General features: G+C 34.3%; 1 protein-coding gene across 1 annotated transcript in view; it reads left to right on the forward strand.

The window, feature by feature from the left end:
• Positions 1-240: 240 nt before the first annotated feature.
• Positions 241-20,963, forward strand: part of LOC105144505 (synaptogenesis protein syg-2) — a 249,745-nt gene continuing 229,022 nt past the window's right edge. The window contains exons 1-3 of the mRNA XM_087408385.1: positions 241-1,285; positions 3,648-4,154; positions 4,477-4,516. The gene's annotated coding sequence lies outside the window, so the exon portion shown is untranslated. The remainder of the gene's footprint in view (positions 1,286-3,647; positions 4,155-4,476; positions 4,517-20,963) is intronic.

The following is a 20,963-nucleotide window of genomic DNA, read 5'->3' on the forward strand; positions in this document are numbered from 1 at the left end:
CTTCGGTATTCTAAATTCTAAATGATTAAATCTTAAAATTCTATGAATTTTGTCCAACTTGAGCTAGAATATGTTTGGCTGCTTAACTTATTGTTAAACGCAAAATATTTTATTCTTTTACAGGATTAAAGTAGACACAAAATTATAGGAAATGGACTTTATATTAAAGTCGAAAAAAATTAAGTAAGTTTTTATTTATTTATTTTTTTATTTTAATATAAAATCTACTTCCTAATTTTGCGTCTTCTTTAATCCTGTAAAAGGATTTTTTATTCTGTTCAGACAATTTGGAGATTTTTATACGACAATAATATCGATAATTATCACTCCGCATCCACTTAAAAACTGCCCATACTTTCAGTAATCGTAAGATATACCGTAAGAATCATAATCAGGAATTGTCAAAAATTTTCAATTCTGAGGACCATTTCGACCAATTCTCATTAATCAGCATTATTTTATAAAACTATCAAATTAAATTAATTAATAGAATTATATATTTAAATACATTGAAAGAAGATTAAGAACAATAAACTGTATTAGGCTAAGTTCCACAACTTACGATTAACCCTTAATCGAAGTTTAATTTATTCCTCGATCATTTCTTTCCAATTCTAGAATTGAAAAAAAGAAAAAATTGAAGAATAAATTGAATTTTGGTTAAAAGTAAATTATGAGTGATTGGGCCTTAGGCCTATTTTCATCCACATAGATTAACTTTAATCTCGGTCCAACTTACTCTTCTCGACTTTTTCTAATCTTTAGAACTAGAAAAAGACGAAAAGTAAGTTGAACCGAGATTAAAGTTAATTTACATTGGAAGCGGGCATTAGAGATGCTGTTTTAAGGTCCAGTTTTACAACTCACTGATGTGCATGCTGCGCATTATTTATCCTTATTATTCACCGAATGTTAAACAAGAGTAAATGATGCATCATGCGCATCATGTGTGAAACGGAAAGCTTGAATTTAATCTCTCCAATTCTAAAGATTAGAAAAAGACGAAGAGTAAGTTGAACTGAGATTAAAGTTAATCTACGTGGAAATGGGCATAATTGATTCTACTGTTAATCGTCGATTAAAGTTAATCGGAGTTGGTCGAAACGGCTCTGATTGGCTAATTTATATGGAAGATATGTGCGGCAGCCTTAACAGCGCTCGGACGGTGTGCGCGACGCGGCGCGCATGCGCGCATATCGGGCTATCCCGCAGCGTCATAGTGACTCAGTCAATCAAACGCTGCCAACGACCTAGTGAGTTTGCATAATCAGCTGAAATTTCTGTGGTTTGTATACTAGCTACGCTCAAGGTTACGTTCAAATTACGTTCAGATTCCTACCCGATTTATCCGAGTGCTCGTCCAGGAATCATTTTCATTCTTGTTGTGTATATCGAATATTAAGCAAGGATAAAATGAATACAGATCTGGGAGCACTCCAGGTGGAAATCGGTCTAAACGCGTCCAAAAAAAAAATTCGATTGTTGAATATTAGCTACGACACTGAAACGTGTAGAATAAATATAGAAAATTCTGTTACAATCTATTCCGAATTTCGATGCATTGTTACCGTGGCATGCACTGTTTGCTTCGTTTCATGAGTTCTCGTAATTATAATAACGATTAATTCCACTCGATCTCATTTTTCCGAAGAAATCCGAGTGAAATAATTTATCGAATGAAAGGATTAAATAAATTTGTAACGGTTAATAAAATAATACATAAAGTACACACATTTAATTTATAAAATTTCGCATCTAATATAAACACATACATATAAAAGTATAATAATTATATTGTATTGCACATCTCGCAATGTGTTTCAAATTTTTCGTCTTTTATGTATATTATCTTAAAATACGATAAACATATATTCTCGAACATTGGAGAGATAGAAAACAAGACAAAAAAATAATAACTTACAGACTATGAAACTACGTATAATTATGAGATGCAACTCATTTAATCTTTAGTACACATGAATCGTTCATGTCCTATATATTTCCTTTTTTTTTTTCGAAAAACTAGGAGTATCACTAATCAATTATAACATTTATATATAATTTTTTTTTTAATATAGCTACCTTATATTAATACTTTCTAAAGATGTTAAATTAGATACGTAAAAACGACTTAATAATTCTTGTATGTATATTTGTTAAAGTGAATAAAAAATATTAGTCCAAGAATGATTCAATGCAAAATGTGTAACAAAGAGTCGGAAAATTATCATGTGTACTAAAAATTAACGTATAAAATACTTTTGAAGGATTTAATTGATTAATCAAAAGAAAAAATTTTGTTGATTGTCCACATAGAACGAACAGTATTGCTAAAGTATCTAAAAATTTAACTAAATACAGATCTGAAAATAATTTTTAAGTCAAAATAATTATTAGGACGCTCAAATTGATTGCTAAAATAATGTTAAAACTTTTTGCATCAACGTCTTGAACGACAAAAGCTATCTAAAAGATATCTAAAAACCATAAAGAGGTCTTCTCTGAGAGATAATGCATGTTGTCTAAAATTTAAGCGTTCTACCTTATACAGCACAGTAACTTTCATCAATATTGCTACATCGTTTACAATATTACTGCAATATAATACTAAAACGTTACACTGTTGCTGAAATATTACTGGAATAAGCTGTGCCGTGTAGCACACAATTATTTTGAAGATCCCATGAAATTATTTTCATATGTCTATATCTACATAAATTTTTAAATACTTCAGCAAAACCGTTCTTTCCATGCAAACAAAAAAAAATACTTCGAAACATTTGTAGCATCAAATAGATCGCAGTCCATTTCATGCTTCATAAAACGAAGCGTGAAACATACGACAGTAATTTATGCATTCAACAAACGGATCCTTAATGTATGTTTATTTTTGCATGGTGAATATTTTCGTAAAGGCAACGTATAACTGATACAACGGTCGGCGCGTTCGTAGAATTGTTACGCAGTTGTGTTGTTTTCGTTCGCGCGGCGAGCAGGTAGAACCGAACGATGCGGCGCGTCATCACATTCTTTTGTATTCTATCTCGTGACGCGATAACGATAGGTATTCCGAGACGCCGAACGCGATTCGCTACGAACAATTAGCTATTACTGGTAGAATTAATCGACGCCCGCGATCAAATAGTTCGGAATCAAACGTACCGGAACGATTATCTATTGAAATACGTACTTTATGAAATTCATTCATTATACGTAATAATAATAAGAATAATTCGAACGATAATACTTCTAAATTAATGTTTCGTCACGATCGTTTCTTTACATAGATTCCAACACATTCCAAGAACACCGCGCTTTGTATCTCTCATCTTCTAGACTGTAATTTGCCTATCATTTTCTGAATCGAGAGTGCGGAATACTTAGTACACACGCCAGTCTAGTGATTTAGGTTATAAAAGGCCGTGATCGATCGCGTTTTCGCATTGAAATATTAACGTATCATTAAAAGCATGTGTAACTCGCGGAATTTATATCCGTTCGAAATGTCTGGCGAGTGCGATATGAAATTCGATCATAAATTCTTAGGCCATCCACCGTATCTCGATCAGGCATTAATTTGACTCGCGTCGTAACGCAGGAATGAAGTCGCTGATTTTATTTCGCTACATTTAAATCTCGTCTTCCAGATACTGCGAGTGGAGAAAATATTCATATCGAGTCGATCGATGTTGTAACCCATCCAACTAGTGAGTAGTACAATAATCAATAATCGAATATCTTGATTCTCGTTATCGACATGACGCGAATTCGATGTCTAGTCGGGAATTTGATGGGGGAATCGAAAACTCTCCGCCGTTCGAGTATGACGTTATTATGCGAGATGTCGCAACACGTTGAACGGATCGTTACTTTCGCGCGATTCTAAATACTTTTCTTCGCGTGATTCTCGTAATTTGATAAAATGCGCGTTGCGATTAACGACGGGAGTGCCGTGTCGCGCGATCATAGTTAACCTTATTTTGTGGTGCGCGTCGGGTTCGATTAATGTCGAGTGTCGTGTAAAATGCAACGCGTTGGTAATTAACTTTATTTTCGCGAGTTATGTGCGTGCGAGTGCCATGAAAAAGCTGCCGAGGAATCTGAGAGGAGGAGGAGGTTCGGGGAAGCATCAGGCAACGGCGGAGTAGTCATAAGTAAGTAATAAATTATCACTTATTATTTAATTATATAGATCTTTGTCTATCAATATAATGAAAGTTTGCGTCTAAAATAGTTTAAATTATTATAATTTTTTTGGTTAAATATCCGTTTAACAGGCAACACTAATGAATAGCTTGCTTCAATGAATTCTAATGATGTTCATTTGTGATTATTCACCTGCTTGTATTGAATTTGACTTAAGATATAAATAAATAATTCAATACGGGCGATAATTTTTTGAAATATTTATTATTACTTTCTTCAAATATAATAATTTAATTATCGGTATAATTTGGATATATTTATATTTTACAGATCCCAACGTAGCTGAACTCCGCTGCTGCGCATCGTATCTGTAAGTTTTGAATTATCTTTTATTTTTATTTTTAAAGTAATGGCTGTATGAAAAATGTATGAGATATATATAACATGTATTCAGAATAGATCTAGAAAAGATCCCAAAAGAGATTTGAAGGAAAGAATATTGTAAAAATAAATATACTTCAATTATCTTGAAATGGACTGACAGATTAAGTAAAATATTTAATAATCATGTAATATATGTGTATTTTAATGATACATATTACATCACTATTTAATATTTTTCCAATCTGTCTTAATTCATTTCAAGATAATGAATGTAGAAAAGACATTTATTTAATTATTTATAATATTTTTTCCCTTGCATCTCTGAATTTTTTGCAATAGATCAATTTTTAATCTAATTTTTTATATAAAGCATATTTTTCTATATTTATGACTATCTTGACTTCATTGTTCGAAACAAAAAAAGATTAGACGAGGTTTAATAAATATTTTAACGTAAAATAGAACAATTTATTATATATAATTTTATAAATTTATCTTATTAATATATTAATTTTATTAGTAATAAATGTGACATGTTTTATATATCAAAATGAAAACTTATGAATGTATATTGTTAGAACTTCCTATTGATAATGTTTTTGACATCATCTTTTTGCAAAATATTGTATTATCGACTGTCGTTTATTGAACTTTGGATGATATTTATAACGAATAACCAAAGTTTTTTCAAATTTTTAAGAAAAGATTTGATTCGATTTGTGTTATACATAATACTTATGTGAAAATGACAACGTGCAATTCGTGGAGTGCCAATATTTGTTCGCTTTATTAAGAGCTTTCTATATTGTATTAATAAAACTCTTAAAATGTACTATGATGTATACACATTATACAGACATTTAAGTCAGAGAATAGTTTGAAATAGTCGCTTCTTAATAACGTCGCCGTCGTTTAAAGCATAAACGAATATCATCGTTTTTCCAAAACATTAATTTGCAAACGACGTTGGAATATTGTACCGCATTCGCTATATAAAGTCTCTTGTGGGAACAGTAATTTCTGCATAGCGGGTTGGATAAGTCATCTTAAGCGCATGAAACACAAGTTTGTTTCGGTTGCGTTCCTGTATATCTCTGATGCTCGCTTTTGATGCAATCTTGTATTAAAACTGTTGTTTGCGTTGTATCTGCGTTTGCACTCTGTTTAGTAAATGTCCATTATTTGAATGACCTAACTACGTAGCGAATTATGTCGAAAGATTTGGAAGCTAAAAGCCACAGTCGTAAATCTATACAATGAAAATGTAGTTCAAATTATTTTTGTAAGTAAAATATTCTGTACTTTTATTTGAAAAAAGCTGCATCTCCTGCGTTCTTTCTGGAACAAGCAATATTCGCTTTGAGTTCAGTTCAGTTTATTTATATCGGGAACATTTTATTTAGCAACTCTCTTAATGAAACTTATGAAAGCTTTAACTTTGTGTAGATGGTTATAAATTCTACGATAAATATATCAGATATTAAAGAGGGCATTTAAGGTAAAACAAAGAAAAATGATAATCGTTACGAATTTTAATTTTAAATTTAATTTTGATTACATCATTTACGAGCAAAAGATCTTAAGTAACCATGACATTTTTTAATTTATATAATAAATATATTGTAATAAATTTTATGGATAACGAATTGAATTACAATATGCGAAAGATTTATTTTAATTCTGCTTGAACGTTACATGATATTCGAAGATTTAAAGATATCTATCTCGAGTGCATAAATGAACGGCGGCATCATTAGAATTCATTGAAGCAAGCTGTTCATTGGTGTTGTCTGTTAAACGGATATTTAGTAGATAGAAATGTTATAATAATTTCGACTTATTTTAAACACAATCTTTATAAAAAATAATGATAAAAGGAATAATCTCGCGAAATTCTAAGGACGTTCTAACAGTTGAGATCTAGAAGGTTGTGTCAAATGGCATTATATTAGCAGAAATCAGATTGCGGTCAAGTATTCCTCATGCATTTGCATTTCGCCGCGAGGTTGGGGATCGGGCTTCCACTTGTTATTCCGCACATACGATACACGCACAAGTATCTACTCGCTGACGAAAATCAAGAGAATGGAGGAGGGAGGGGGTGCCAGTTGTCTTGCTTACCGGCAAGTGCAGTCTCTGCGAGCGCTAAAGGGCTGCGGCTGAACTAAGTTCCATGCATGGGAGGGAGTGAGAAAGGAGATGAAGGAGAACATGGGGCAATCCTCTAACCACCTATCCTAACCGCCCAGCACCCCGGCTTAGTTCCAAAGTGGCGGTTTCATACGCGCTATATCCCCGATATGAGCAGTTTCCGAGTGCTTGCTGGCTTGCTTGCACGAGCCCGGAGGTGTCGGATAAAGGGAGATAGACCTAAGAAGGTAGACGACGCGTTATTTGAACGTAGGTGTAGGTTGCCACACCGTAGGTCGGAGGCCGGGAGGTCGAGGAGTGAGAAAGACAAAGGGCAAGATGGCAGAGAAAGAGAGAGAGAGAGAGAGAGAGAAAGAGATAGATAGCGGCGGGATGAGAGGATGAGTCTAATGTCTTACGGTCGGGTCTCATTGAAATGCGAACCTGCACCGCCACGGAGGAATGTGCGAGTATCTACCCTCTTGGATTAGAATACATATCCTATCTCTCGTGTCATCCACGTCGTGCGACTTCTCCTCGTAGCCGACGCTATGCCTTTCCTGGTAGTAGGCTAATTAATTAGCCTATCGCGCCGTGCACGCGAACCACCCCTGGCGCGCCGTTAAAGGACAAAGGGACAAAGGGGACTCAGGGGACGCCTTTGATTTTGCGATCTGTCGTGATTATCGCGTAATCGCATTTGGGACTTTTTGTGAACGCAGTGGCGATCGATGGAATCGATGTGATGCGGGACAAAGCTGGTAACTCGGTGATAAAATGCATGGGATATATATCTAGAAAAAAGTTAGGATTGAAAAGGAAAGAAATTTTACACTTTTTGTAACGTGATTCCATTGCAAAAATTTCTGAATATGTCGGTTTGAGCTTCAATTTTGCAACTAGAACAAAGGTTTTATGGGAAATTTCAATAAAGGTTCGATCTACAATCGTTAATTTTTTTTTTTTTTTTTTTATTAACGTATTCGGTTAAAAAGATTCGCGTATACATATTTTAAAATTGTATTCTGATTAATTCTATCCCAGACTTTTTACGCTCGTTGGTTTCATTTCGAAAGAATAATTAAACAACACTGGCAATGTAATTCGTTGCAAAAATTCGTAATAACATAGAGCTGAATGTAACATAACGATGCGGCGAGCAGCGATAAATAAAAAAAGATATATTCTCATCATTTCTACCTCAACGTGCGGCATAACTGTTTTATTTATGACACATAGAACTAACAATATCGCTTCTTTTTTCGGACATATCATATAATAACACGTAACTTAATGATATGGGCATAGTATTAGTTTTGTTATGACGCAATGTGTTTATAACCGTTATATTATTTTATATTTATTTCGATTATCGCAGCATGATGCTCGTTGCCGTATAATTCGATGTACGTGTAGTAATGAATATAAAATTAATTCTCATCCAGCGCATCTCATCTTTTATCTGCAATATCATTATCATATTAGACAAATGGAACTTAAAATTTAATAGCAGTACTCAACGATAAAACACTAAATGAAAATTACTAGCAATAACATTCATATCCAATGATTGCTGCGATTAAATATAATCTTCCTCATTTCATTTATGTTTAAATATTAGTAATATTAGTAATATTAGTAATATTTTTCTGAAATATTGACATTACAAGATCCTAACAAATAGATATTATCACATTGTATGCGGTAATAATGGTCATTTTCAGACCGACGTTTACAAAACCAATTCTATCTGTAGTAACATTACGATATAATTGAAATAATCACATAGAGAACGAAATAGATCGATTAACTGCGCGTTGGAACTTGAAAGACGACAGCTTCAAATCATAAATTCTCTCGTACCTATATCGAACCATCGTACTTTAAACTATACCCATCGTCTCTGAAATAACATCGCCATCGATTATCATGGAGCGTAATGGGGTAGGTCAGCCCGATTCACGATAAGTGGAATCGACCCAGTGGTTAAAAGGGTCGAAGAGGGTAATTCCGTTCGATCGCGAAGCAAGAGTACAAAGTTTCGTGATTGTTCAGGTATTTAACCCACCTGCCGTGTTCGAAATATCAGTATGAGCACGTTGCAGTTAAAATTGCCATTTTCTACTGACGAGCGACTACAAACTACGCCATTACGCTGCCCTTAATAAGTGCAACTCACTCATTAATCTCGCGGTAAATAATATGTTCAAAAACGGAAATGCACACGGACAGAAATTACCCAAATTAGAGACCCTAGGCTTTTTGTGTAACTGAAAAAATCTCCATAAAGATATTTTACGCGCCGCACGTGTAACATACGTATACGTGCATACCCATCTGCGATTAATATAAACTTTACACGTCAACAAGTACACCAAACACACGCGAGTCCATTAAAATTACAACGCTCTGCAGCGTTTACATTTACGCTCGAGTAATCGTTGATATTACCGTATAGCTATTAACTTACTGACTCATTGGCATTACAACCTCGATTCAATCTCTGCGTATCGCGCTATAAAAATACATCGGTCGATCCTACACGCCTCCGTGATTCCCTCGAACCTATCGATTTTTTTATTATTTATTATTTCTATAAAATACTGACTTATTACTCCTTTTGGCACTTTCCATAAACGACATTGAAATATCAAAGTATGTTTTTATGATCAATCATCCACGAATACACTTTATTCGCCCTTCGCTCTTTGTGTCACGTCTCTTTTATAGATTTAGGTGTTAAATTGTCGCATGTATCATATTATTATGATCCGCAAACAGACGCGGCGCTCAATGAACGTGATAAAAAACAGTCAAACGACTTTACCATATACAATGCAGGGTCGATATTATAATTTTCGAATTAGTGGCATTGAGGCGCGAGGCAGATCATCAAATGGTTGTATACGAGAGCAACATGTGATAACGCATAGTTATGAAAGTCTTGAAAGTTGCTTCAGCTGCTTGGGAAACTTGTAGCTATGACTTCTCCTTAGTTATGATTTCTCATCACGTACCAGTAAGTGAAAAAGCGCATCCAAGTTTTCGATAGTAGGGCGATGAAACGGACAAATATCAAAATAGGTTTTACAAAATATTCTCGCACACATCCACCGTTTTTCCGTCATCATCGTTTTATCATCATCGTAATCGTGGTCGTTATTGCACATATTATTCGCGTTTTGCGGTTACTTATAGATCTTGCAGAATGAATATATTCAATGCGCGTAGACGCACTAAACGTGTTTGAAAGTTGCGCGTACTTTACTGAGGCACATAAAATTGTTTATATGTTGAATACACGCTACGTATATTCTTCTAAATATTCACAGTACTTCTAGAAAATCTTCACGTGTATACAAATAGCTACACTTTGTATATATTATCTTCAAGAAGCCGATGAAAGTTACCCTAATAAAATGAGAATGAATAGTTTTCTATTATATTGTGTGTAATAATGAATAGGATGAATCATGATTAGAATTCTAAAGAAATCGAATATTATTAAAGAGGAAATACATATCATTTCTTTTCTTTATTATAATTATATTCTTCATAATTAAATATTTATAGATATCACAAATATAAGACGATATTTATTAATAGACAATATAAAATAAAATTTATTACAATTAGTAAAACAATTATTATTACAACTACAGTAATTTATTATAATTGATCATCGAGTGAATATCATGGGTTTTCAGATAATCAATCGTCTAAAGGTCAAAGTTATAAATAAAATTGTATATTGAATATAAAAAATTTAGGATTTTTATCGTGTGATCATCTCAAAGGCTTAGGTCCTTGTAACTTAGTCCAAATCGCTGGACTGGCCGCGAATACATGTGTTTCCATGGGTCGGCTGCGTGCGGGCAAAGCGATACGGATCTTTCGAGACAAGACGAGAAGTTAGTGCCAGCAGGTATAGGGTGGGCGATATAAAAATTCCTACGTCGCACTTTTAGCCACTCGCTCTTCGTCAACGTCGCCGATTCCGACAGACTGACTGTCGTGCGCAAACCAACCGACACAATAACGCACGATAATAATTCATTAACAAAGGCAGATCAATTAGCACGCGGTGAACATGTCGCGTTTGTTCGGACTGTAAGTGAACGTACAAAATTCACGCGAGTAACCGGACGTACACTGATAGGCTTTTTTCTTTCATGCAACGCATGTATATATCATCCTTAGAGATTCGTCATTATCGGTTTAACGAGCCAGAGTAATGCTGATCCGTTCGGGTAAATTGCAACCGGCGGGATGCACATCCTGCATGTGGTTTACCTTTTGACCTTTACCGATAATTTTAGATCAATTGTCGTAGAGAACTAGAAAATATGAATGACATTGCTTATAATTTAACACACAATCGTGATTAAAATTTGGATTATAACTTATAATATAAACATATTTTTAATACGACAGAAGTGAACGATTACCTTTAAACGATTACTTATCTCTTATTGTAAATTTAAACATGCTACGTGTATAAAATTATTATTAATTTACTGCTTTTGCGAAAAATATATCAATATAATTTAACACTTAGGAAAACTATAAACCACACTTAAAATATGATAGCAATCATATAGTAGATCGCTGTTAAGCTGAGGCGATTTTATCACGATTTCATAGCACGAAAGCCGATGCAGAGTCCGTTTAGCCAAGTAGCACGCCGTGCAAAGACCTTTCGCCATAATTTAACGTCAAGTTTTATACCTGTGCAATACCTCGAACTATAATATAGCGTCGGTTATTACAAGGCTAGCTGAGCGTTTATAAAAGCCGATAGCGTGACACCATCACTTCAGATCTCTTCAGACGGTCGGCGGCGATATTTTGATTTAGAATGCTTTGACGCGAACTCTTTGTACTTACATGAATATGTTCTTCTTATATACTTGCTGTGCTCTTAAAATGAAGCAAATATATGCTTATTCTTTGAAGAACGAATAAAAAGGAAAGAAGCTAGCTACAGAACAAGAATATAACTGAAAGAAAAAAAAACGAATATGTAATGTCGACTGTCAAACGTTAAATAAAAAAAATTCCTTGAATTTTATACAAAAGGATATTCAAACAGAAAAAAAAAATAGAAAAATACTCAGTTTTAAAAATAAATATACATATTGAAAGAGATTATATTGAAAGATAATTCTTTAATCTTGCTACAAATTTACAGCATTTATTACAATTGAAAATAGTAACGCAATGTGCAATTGTTTCAATTTATAATCGTTTTGCTGATATTAAAAGATTTTAAAACGCGATTCCAGCACACATTGCGTGCTTCGAATTTCTACGATTCGTAATTTCATGTCGCGAGAAAGTCTTGATCATAAAAGTGATTCCAACAGAGCAATAAAAAAAAATAAAAAGAAAAATATCATCGTCTGCTCGCATTAAAAAATTAAATATGGTCGATTATGCGATGTATCGTTTTACATTTCTATGAATTACGTGCATCTTCGAAAAAAATTAATGGTTGTAAAACACACGAATATATTAACATGTTTTGCAGTTAATTCGTGGTTGATAGCATTACTGATCCAACACTTAAAAACATTTACAACTCCCAGAATAATTAGCTGGCAGATAGGTTCTCGTTTGTATGTCTCATTAGAAAGGTAATTTCTTCACGTAATGAAGATATCGTATGAAGATGCGAGATATTCACATCCATGCGGTGTATCATAAATTGCGATGAAGATGTGTCAGTTAACGTTGACTACAAAGAGAAAAGAGTGACAAATCGTGTAAACTTATCTGCATAACAGAACAAGTTTATGAAAACGCGTAATGCTCCATCACCCTAATTAATAAATATCTTAAAATGCAAATCCTATAAAAAGAATTACATCTTCGCTAAGTGATCATTTTTCTTTGAAAGGAAAACCCGGTAAAGTCAAACACCCGTTAACATAGTTAGATTTTCAAATAATCCACCCTCTGAGATCACCTACTACTATCTACTGCAGACGAGATAAAATGCAAAATCGATTTACAGTAAGGACTTTACACGCCATCGTTACCTCGAATGTAATTATTCAAATTCGTATAATTGCCTTTGCTGTTCGGCGCATTAAGTTTGGGGCATATTTACGGAGCCGTTCGACACCGTGGGAGAGCGGTCTACCTACTCAAAATTTAACTAAGGAAAATGCGGAATTAGACTCTACTGGGTGGACTGAGAAATGGTTGTAAGTGTATGAGAATCTAGTTTGGAAGAGCACCCGCCCACCCACGTGGCCATTGCTTGGCGGCAGTCGTAATTCACGGAGCCACGAAGGCAGCTGGTGCATGCCCTCCTATACAGGGCAGCCCGACTGCATCAGCGCTTGAAATTGGAAACCATATCGCGGGATATACAGATTATTATGCCATTAGGGTATAATAGGAGGAGCTTCCGGATTCGCCGGGAAACGAGGAAGCAAGATTCCGTAGCCAGGAATACTGCGCTGTACAACAATTAAACCGGTGTGCGCGCAAGGGACAATGACGCGAGAGAGGAAATTATTTTCACCGAGCGGTTGTCGCGTCACATTGCATCGCGACAAATGGAGCGACAGTAGGTAGAAAAAACTAAGTAATTAATGTCGTTGAATCGCGACGACATATGTACGAGTTGCGAAGCGCGAGCTGCGAAATTACTTCCCGCGGTGTTATCGAAATGTATCAGCTACCATTGTTATCGACATGGAAGGATTATTCAAAGAGGAACGATTGAAACATAATAATCGTTTGATGCTATACGCCGTTAATGAATAATAGAGATTGTAGAGAAAGAGCAAACAATGTTAAATTAGAAAGATCCGAAAATGGGATTTTCACGTTTTTCAGCCGCTTATGTAACGTCAGTGCCTCGCGTACTGTTACCATTTTAATTAAAATCCACCGACCAACGACAGGGATTTTCCAGTACATCAAACTATTTTTACAATTAGTTGAAAAGCAAAGTAATAAATTTTCCAACGCGAGTCCGTAATCATTATATCATTCATAATAAATCTCTAATTAAAGTTAAATTAACCATTTCCCCACAACAGTCAAAATTCTGTGCTTACCGTCCGACCTCATCAGCACTCTCGTATTTTGCGGCAACGCGCGTCCCGTCGCACCTGCTCTCCGGGAACAATATCGTGGAATCGCGGTTTGCCGATTTGCCGTCGCCAAATCAAAGCCGAGAAACGACTGTATATTTCTACGCCCAAGTCGCTGCGAGGGTTCTTCTCACGGCTGAGTCCGACTCATTATTCATCACGGCGAGAGCGGCCGCACAATAAAGAAGGCTTTGGAAACACGAAAGCTGGTCCAGAAGGCTGTTTATAAAAACGAAAAGAAAAAGGAAAGAGAAGCAGTCCTAAATGCGCCTTATGAGTCTCTCACGCCCCATGGTGCCGGCCGGTCTGTCCAAAGTGCGAATAGCCTGGTTGTAAAGAGAGAGTACAAATAAGCGTTGAGTGCGTCTCAAGGTGTGGCGAAGGTGTAAAACGCAACTGGAAGGTGTTACGACAGAACGGTACAATGAAGTTTTATAAAATCACTGTGATATTCGAGATAATCTTCTATAAGACAATTAGAGTTGTTTTTTTTTTCTTCTTTATTGTATGACATTTTTAGAAATTAAAAAGTAATCAAAGAAATTAGAAAGTCCATGCGAACACAAAGTATATTTCATCGATAAGTATATTTACAAATTATTATTTCTTAGTAATTGAGTTTTCACAACTGTCTAATGTAAGCATGAAAGTTTACAGCACCAGGAACTAGTTTTCACAAATAATTCTGTGAACATCAGTTTATTATATTATTAAACTGCAAAAGTAAAATACAAACTAAATATTTATAATCACTTATAAAATTGAAAGATATAAGTACTACAGAACGTAATTTTTTTATAAATAAAGTTTATAAATATATATATATATATTTTTAAAATAAATTAAATATAGGCACAATCTGTGACAATTCATTCGTGGAATATGACAATGTTGAATATAGTGTGTTAATTGTCTCAAATATCTATCCTATTAAATACGTAATATCTGACCTTAAGGGTCATGGCCAGAGCCTGAACATTCTCATATTTCTGGTATTTCTCAGTGTATTACATTACCATTAACACGCCGAACGAAAGTGACTCTCGATTAGAGTAATCTGGAGATCTTAGCCGCAGACAACGGACGTGGGGTGCAAACAGAGCTTCTGCTTCCGGGCACCGTACATTAAGCCTCCCGGCAACATTCCCATTTGGCAAGGGAATCGGATTACCGTACGCCTTGTGGCAGCAACGAAAGCCGAAACTCACTTACACCAGCGTTGGTCCTTTCGTTCTGCCGACCATCGGAGAATATTCCGTTGTTATCCGGTAAAGAGTAGTGATGTATCGAGCGCATCAAATGGTAAAAAGCGAAATTACCATTTTAATTCTTTTTAAAATTTATAGTCTAGACAAATCGATATAGGTATTCTTGCAAAGCTTTTTTTCCGTACAATGTAATAAAAAAGTTTTTACGTATTCTAGAAAAAATTAATTGAAAAAACTTAATTGACAAAAGCTTAATTACGCTCTATATAAATTAAATGTAAATACATGAATATATACATAGAGTAGGTATATCGGGTATTATGAGCATCTTGTATAAGGAAACATTTTGATATATCTAACATAATTATAAAGAATAAAAAAATCTTATGCCTTCATCTTACCATTTGATAGATTTGTTAATTACATTTTAATAGATTTGATAATGTGACTTATGTAATTTAGTATTAAAATTGATTATTTTTTTCAAATGTTGAAATGGTGGCGGGTGCTTTTATTATCTGCCTAATGCTCATATTACTTTCTGAGTAGGCTAATGTGAGCATTTTTAGGAGTAATATGAGCATAAGAAATTTTTTGTAAGAAATTATGCAGAATGAAAGATTGAAATATATACATATATGTATATATGAAACATTTTATTAGAACAAATGCCAATCAATTGTTTGTTTAATATAATTATTATAATTATTATAAATATTATAATTATATTAATCAAATGTTCGATTAATATAACCGAAAAATAATGTTACATTTACAAATATTTAATAAGTATTATCAAATGGTAATAGTTTGGTAATTCTTATTAAATATTTGTAAAAGCAACATTATTTTTGGTTGTATTAATCAAATATTTGATTGGCATTATTTCACATTTAATTACCAAACTCTAAGGAGGTCAATCACTGCTAAAAAAAAGATGTACACTAATGTACAGTAATTGCTAATTATAGCAATACAATAACCTCATTGTTAGCATTGCTAATATTGTCATTATGTATTACTATCTATTGTGCGCAACATTGCAAAATATCGTTAATGTATTGCTATGTACTTTGTATTGCTAACACTGCTACTGCTAGCATTGCCTGTTTTATTACTATACTGTCGCAATATATTTCTAAAGAAATGTACTGATTGTCGTAGTGGTTGATTCCTCGCCAGACTTTTTTTTCAGTATATGATAAGGAATAATGAAGATGCTCATAATACACGACCATGCATACCTATTAAAAAAAATTCTGTGTCTAATAAATCAATAATGGTCTTGGGGCTTTATGAAGTTAGAATAGCTCAATATTGTTTATTAAGAAATTTGAATTTAAGAAAATAGGTTTGAATAACAAATTCATATAATTATCATCAGTGCATATAAAATAATCTTACACAACAAGTCCTGCGGTTGGCTCTTTAATATCCTGTCAACTTATATCATTGTAATATATATTTATTGTTAGCTAATATATATAGATATGTGAGTGATTATTATTATATATTTCATTTGCAAGAAATAAGAAATTTCGGTATTTTGAATTGAGCGCGATATTGTAACATGTGGACAAATGCTGAATATTTAGATACAAAATGCGATAGATTCAGAGAAATACCATTCGGTCGACGACTGCGGATTATCGCTGTTAAACGAGCGTCATGTACGCGGTTATGCAAATACAACATAGTTAAGTAATACCAACTCAACATTGGATTACACGCATATATATAGTTTGTAATTAATGACCGCACCGAAATCATTCGACATGGTGCATACCGTTGCTTTCGCTCTCGTCGTCATGAATAGGCCTTTCCTTTTAGAACACATAGACATGTAGTCTCGAAATTATTCAATAATCCTTATGCACACATTCAAAGTCTTAACATAAATCCGAATCTTGAAATTTGCATAGACGTGCAGAAATAGCTTATAACGAATTAAAATTTTTCTCTTTACAAATAAAAGATTAATAAACATTTTAACGGCTTGACTCGCTGTGTATCACACGTTCGAAAGAAACCTTGGACGATTCTATCATCTATATTAGTAAAAGCATCGAAAGTGTTACATAACCAGCCAGACCGGTCGAGACAAGGCAATCCGCCTGTAGCAGCGGATACATGCTTACAGACCATTAGATTTAATTGTGATGCTGTACGGCGCGACTGTAAACAATGCTACCGCTTCGTCAACTGATGAATATTCCATTAATGTACCGTGAACCAACTGATTAATTTCTCAGCAACGAGCCTAAGTGTTGCAAACAAATGTACGCACGTAAGATATAGCGAGAGTATGCCAGTAGATTAATATTCTCGCGCGAGGTACAGACATCTTAATTTCCGTTTGTGCTCAATAGATGCCATTAGCAATGATTTCTGATAATCGTTTACACAATTCTGATCTGGACGTAATCCCTCGAGATACCTATGTGTAAAATAAATGATCGATAACCTTAAAATGAATAACATAATAAAATTAATATATAAATCGATGTATATCTATAAAATACGAAATTTTGTTTAACAAGTTTACATTAAGCTTGCATAAAAATCGTGAGTAATATGATTGTGAATAAATTTAGATAAATTTGAGATAATTCTCTTTGAGATACAATTCAATATGACATTGCGCATAAATTTATATATCTACTATTTCACATCAAATGATATGATAGTAATAGAAAATATTATTAAATTTCAATAGACACTCTAAAATTATATAAATAAACTGTAATAAAGGAACAAAAGAATTGATATATAATCATCAAATACGTGATGTTCTTTTGATACCCAATAGTTGCTGATATTTCGATATGTTTCCATAATCATCGTTTGTCAGTGATATTATTAGTAGATAGATACTAATTTAAATCAACGACTCATATAATTTCTAATAAATTGTCAGAAATACGATAATATATTCCATTTGTTAGTTAAAAATTATAATATATAATACATAATAGAACGCTAATCATACAGCTATTGATTATTTGAATATCGATTCCGCTTGAACGGTCTTAATTTATATTAAAACTGTATACTATCATTATAATTGTTTATATTATTTGGTTTAATTATTTACGTATATCTTTCTTTATTTGAAAATTTTATGGAAATAGGAAATAATCAATTACTATAATATTTTGACATGAAATCGTCCCGACTTTAATGGTATATAAACATAATTTATAGAAATTAAAAACAAATAACTTGTAAATATATCAAACAAAATTTATCTGTTATACAAAGTTACACTTTAATCTCTTAAGAAAATAAAAAGAATTCGTGCATTAAAGAATTTCTAATTAAAAATCAGTTGTGGAATTAATCCATTGCGCATCAAAAGATATTTTCTTTTGATCAACAAAAGACAAAACGAAAAAATGCATGCGATAATCTCAATAGATTGAGCAGGCAAGATCACTTCAAGAGTTAATCGTCTTTCTCTTATTGTTATTCTTATTACGTGCCAGAGTTCTCGAATCTCTACCGATCTCTGTGGAATTAGGGGAGTTGGAATGCCTCGCTGACGAGATGATTAGACGTCGGACAGGAACGAGAGATAAAAAAGCGGCGGTTTCTTTAATTAGGAAACGTCCGCGAACCAGTCAAACGTCCGCGCGACTTTAAACTTCTGCAACCATCGGAGGTGGAATTAATTTAATGACACGAAGTACCTGACGTCGAGGGTTAATTATCGATTCGATGCATAAGAATTTCGCGCTTGATGAGATCTGTTTTAATTATGCAGGGACACGAAGGGTTTCCTTTGCTACAACATTGCGATAATTTATCCATGAGAAACCAGTTTAGATAGGAACTCCTTTGGCGCGAAATCGCCGGAATTCCCGGCCACATCGCAGATTGCTCGGCGTATAGTTTTCTACTTCTCGAAACGTTTGTAACGTACTGATTGCGATAGCGGATCATTATTACAGTGATTGCATCGAATCACCCATTACGCTGTTATTCTCACAATTAAGCCTCAGCCGTTACAAGTTTCTCTACGAGCGTATTAGTAAATGCCAATAATCAATGACCGCAATGTTAAGAGTTGTTCCTCATACACCTCCACAAGATAGTGAGAAAAGTATAATTGACGATGATGACTATATTAAGTGACGACATTTCCGTGCAATTCGCACCGCTCGGTATCTACTTGATGCTTTTTTCCCTCATTTACGGCTCTATGATTACATCGAGTTTCTGGCGAGAACAGAAGATGCGGATATGCCTCGGGGTTAAATGCGAAGGTTTCATAATCTTGCAAACGCTCAATAATCGCGAAAACTGAAAAAATTATATAAGAACGTATTTTTTTCTTATCCTTGTATAATAAATTGTATCTTTGTTAAAATTATTTGGGTTGTTATATATAAACTATATACTTACTTGAAATGATTCAGATTTTTTTAATTAACTTCCTGTCTCCACCTGGACATGTTTTAAAAAGAGACAGATCAATCAGTTAAATCCCAGTTAAGCTTGACCAACATTTATGACAACGAGCCACTGCGATCGAGAATTGCAAACACTCAATACAGCTCACCCTCGGTTAGGTTACTTGTCGCGATGTTTAATGAAGAGCCTCGAAAAAATACTATTTATCCACTTGCAACGAATGCAAACGTTTCATCGGGAATTCCGGCACGCGAAGTTTTCCAGTGAAAAATCCAATACGCATACGCGTACGCGTACGAAACGAACTGATGAATGCGGGTCCAAGAGAGAAACAGAAAGAGAGAGACAGACAGAGAGACAGAGAGGGAGAGAGAGAGAGAGAGAGAGAGAGAGAGAGAGGCGCGCTGGCCGCTGAGGGCAATGTGCTGCTGCCGATCTTCAACCAGCTTGACCCAAATACGGCGTACTACGAGCCAGGCATATTTTTCTTTCTATTTATTTTCGTGGCTCTCGATGGCTAGCCGATATCACGTTTCTGTTCGCTGTCTCACCATCGCGGCCGCACTCTGTGGCGATCACTCTCCGAGCCAGCCGTTTTTCTTTTTCGTTTATGTCCCGGCGCAGCAACGAGTATAGAATATTCGTCGGTCCGGCGCGGCGGCGTCGTTCGTGTTCGTCTCTTTTTAGCATTCGTCAAGATATCACACGTGGGACCGGTTATTGCATGCAGTGTGAATTACACTCGCGACGAGGACGTTACATCGATTGTAATCGATAGCGTTGATCGCGTTGTCTCGTTACAGCTGTCGTCTCGATGTGGATTGCCAGCGATGTTGAAACGCGCGCGAAACCTTCCCTCCTTTCCCCCGTTATCATCTGCGATTGATATCCTTTTGTCACCGATATCTTTGCTCATGATTATTTTCTCATCTGCTCACGTACGATTTTCTAAATTACTTTGAAACAAATGATAAGATTAAATTGGGACTGGATTATTGTTTATTTACAGGGTAAAAGAGAATGGATATCGTTAAGAGCTGAAATAAAAAATTTCACGTGAGCGAAAGTAGAACTATGCGATTTTTACAGCACGTACTTAGAATTGCTGGCGTAAGTAATTAACGTAAATAATTAACACCGTCAGAAAACTGTACACGAGATTTTACGCTTTAAATATGCACATAATAGGTTATACTGCCATTTATATACACATACATCAAAAAAAATTTTTTTTTCAATTCTGTGCAACACAATTTTACCAGTGAAATTTTTTACTAAATAATTAAAAAAACTTAGAAAGTTTTGCAAAGTGTGATTTTGAATTGATAATTCCCAAATTGATAATTAAAAATTACAAAGGAATATGTCTTAACGATGTCGAAAGAGTAGATATAAACAGTTTTATCAACAGTGTTTTATCATTGTATATGCGCTTTGAAGTGCAGATAGACAATTTTATCAATGTCATTTTGTATGTGGCTCCTTAGAAATTAGATATTTTTAATTTTTTATACAATAATTTCTCTTCGTAGAAGTGATTGTCACAGCACCGATATCATAGCGAATCATATGT

Source organism: Acromyrmex echinatior, chromosome 8 (assembly GCF_024713525.1).
Source record: "Acromyrmex echinatior isolate Ae372 chromosome 8, ASM2471352v2, whole genome shotgun sequence".
NCBI lineage: Eukaryota > Metazoa > Arthropoda > Insecta > Hymenoptera > Formicidae > Acromyrmex > Acromyrmex echinatior.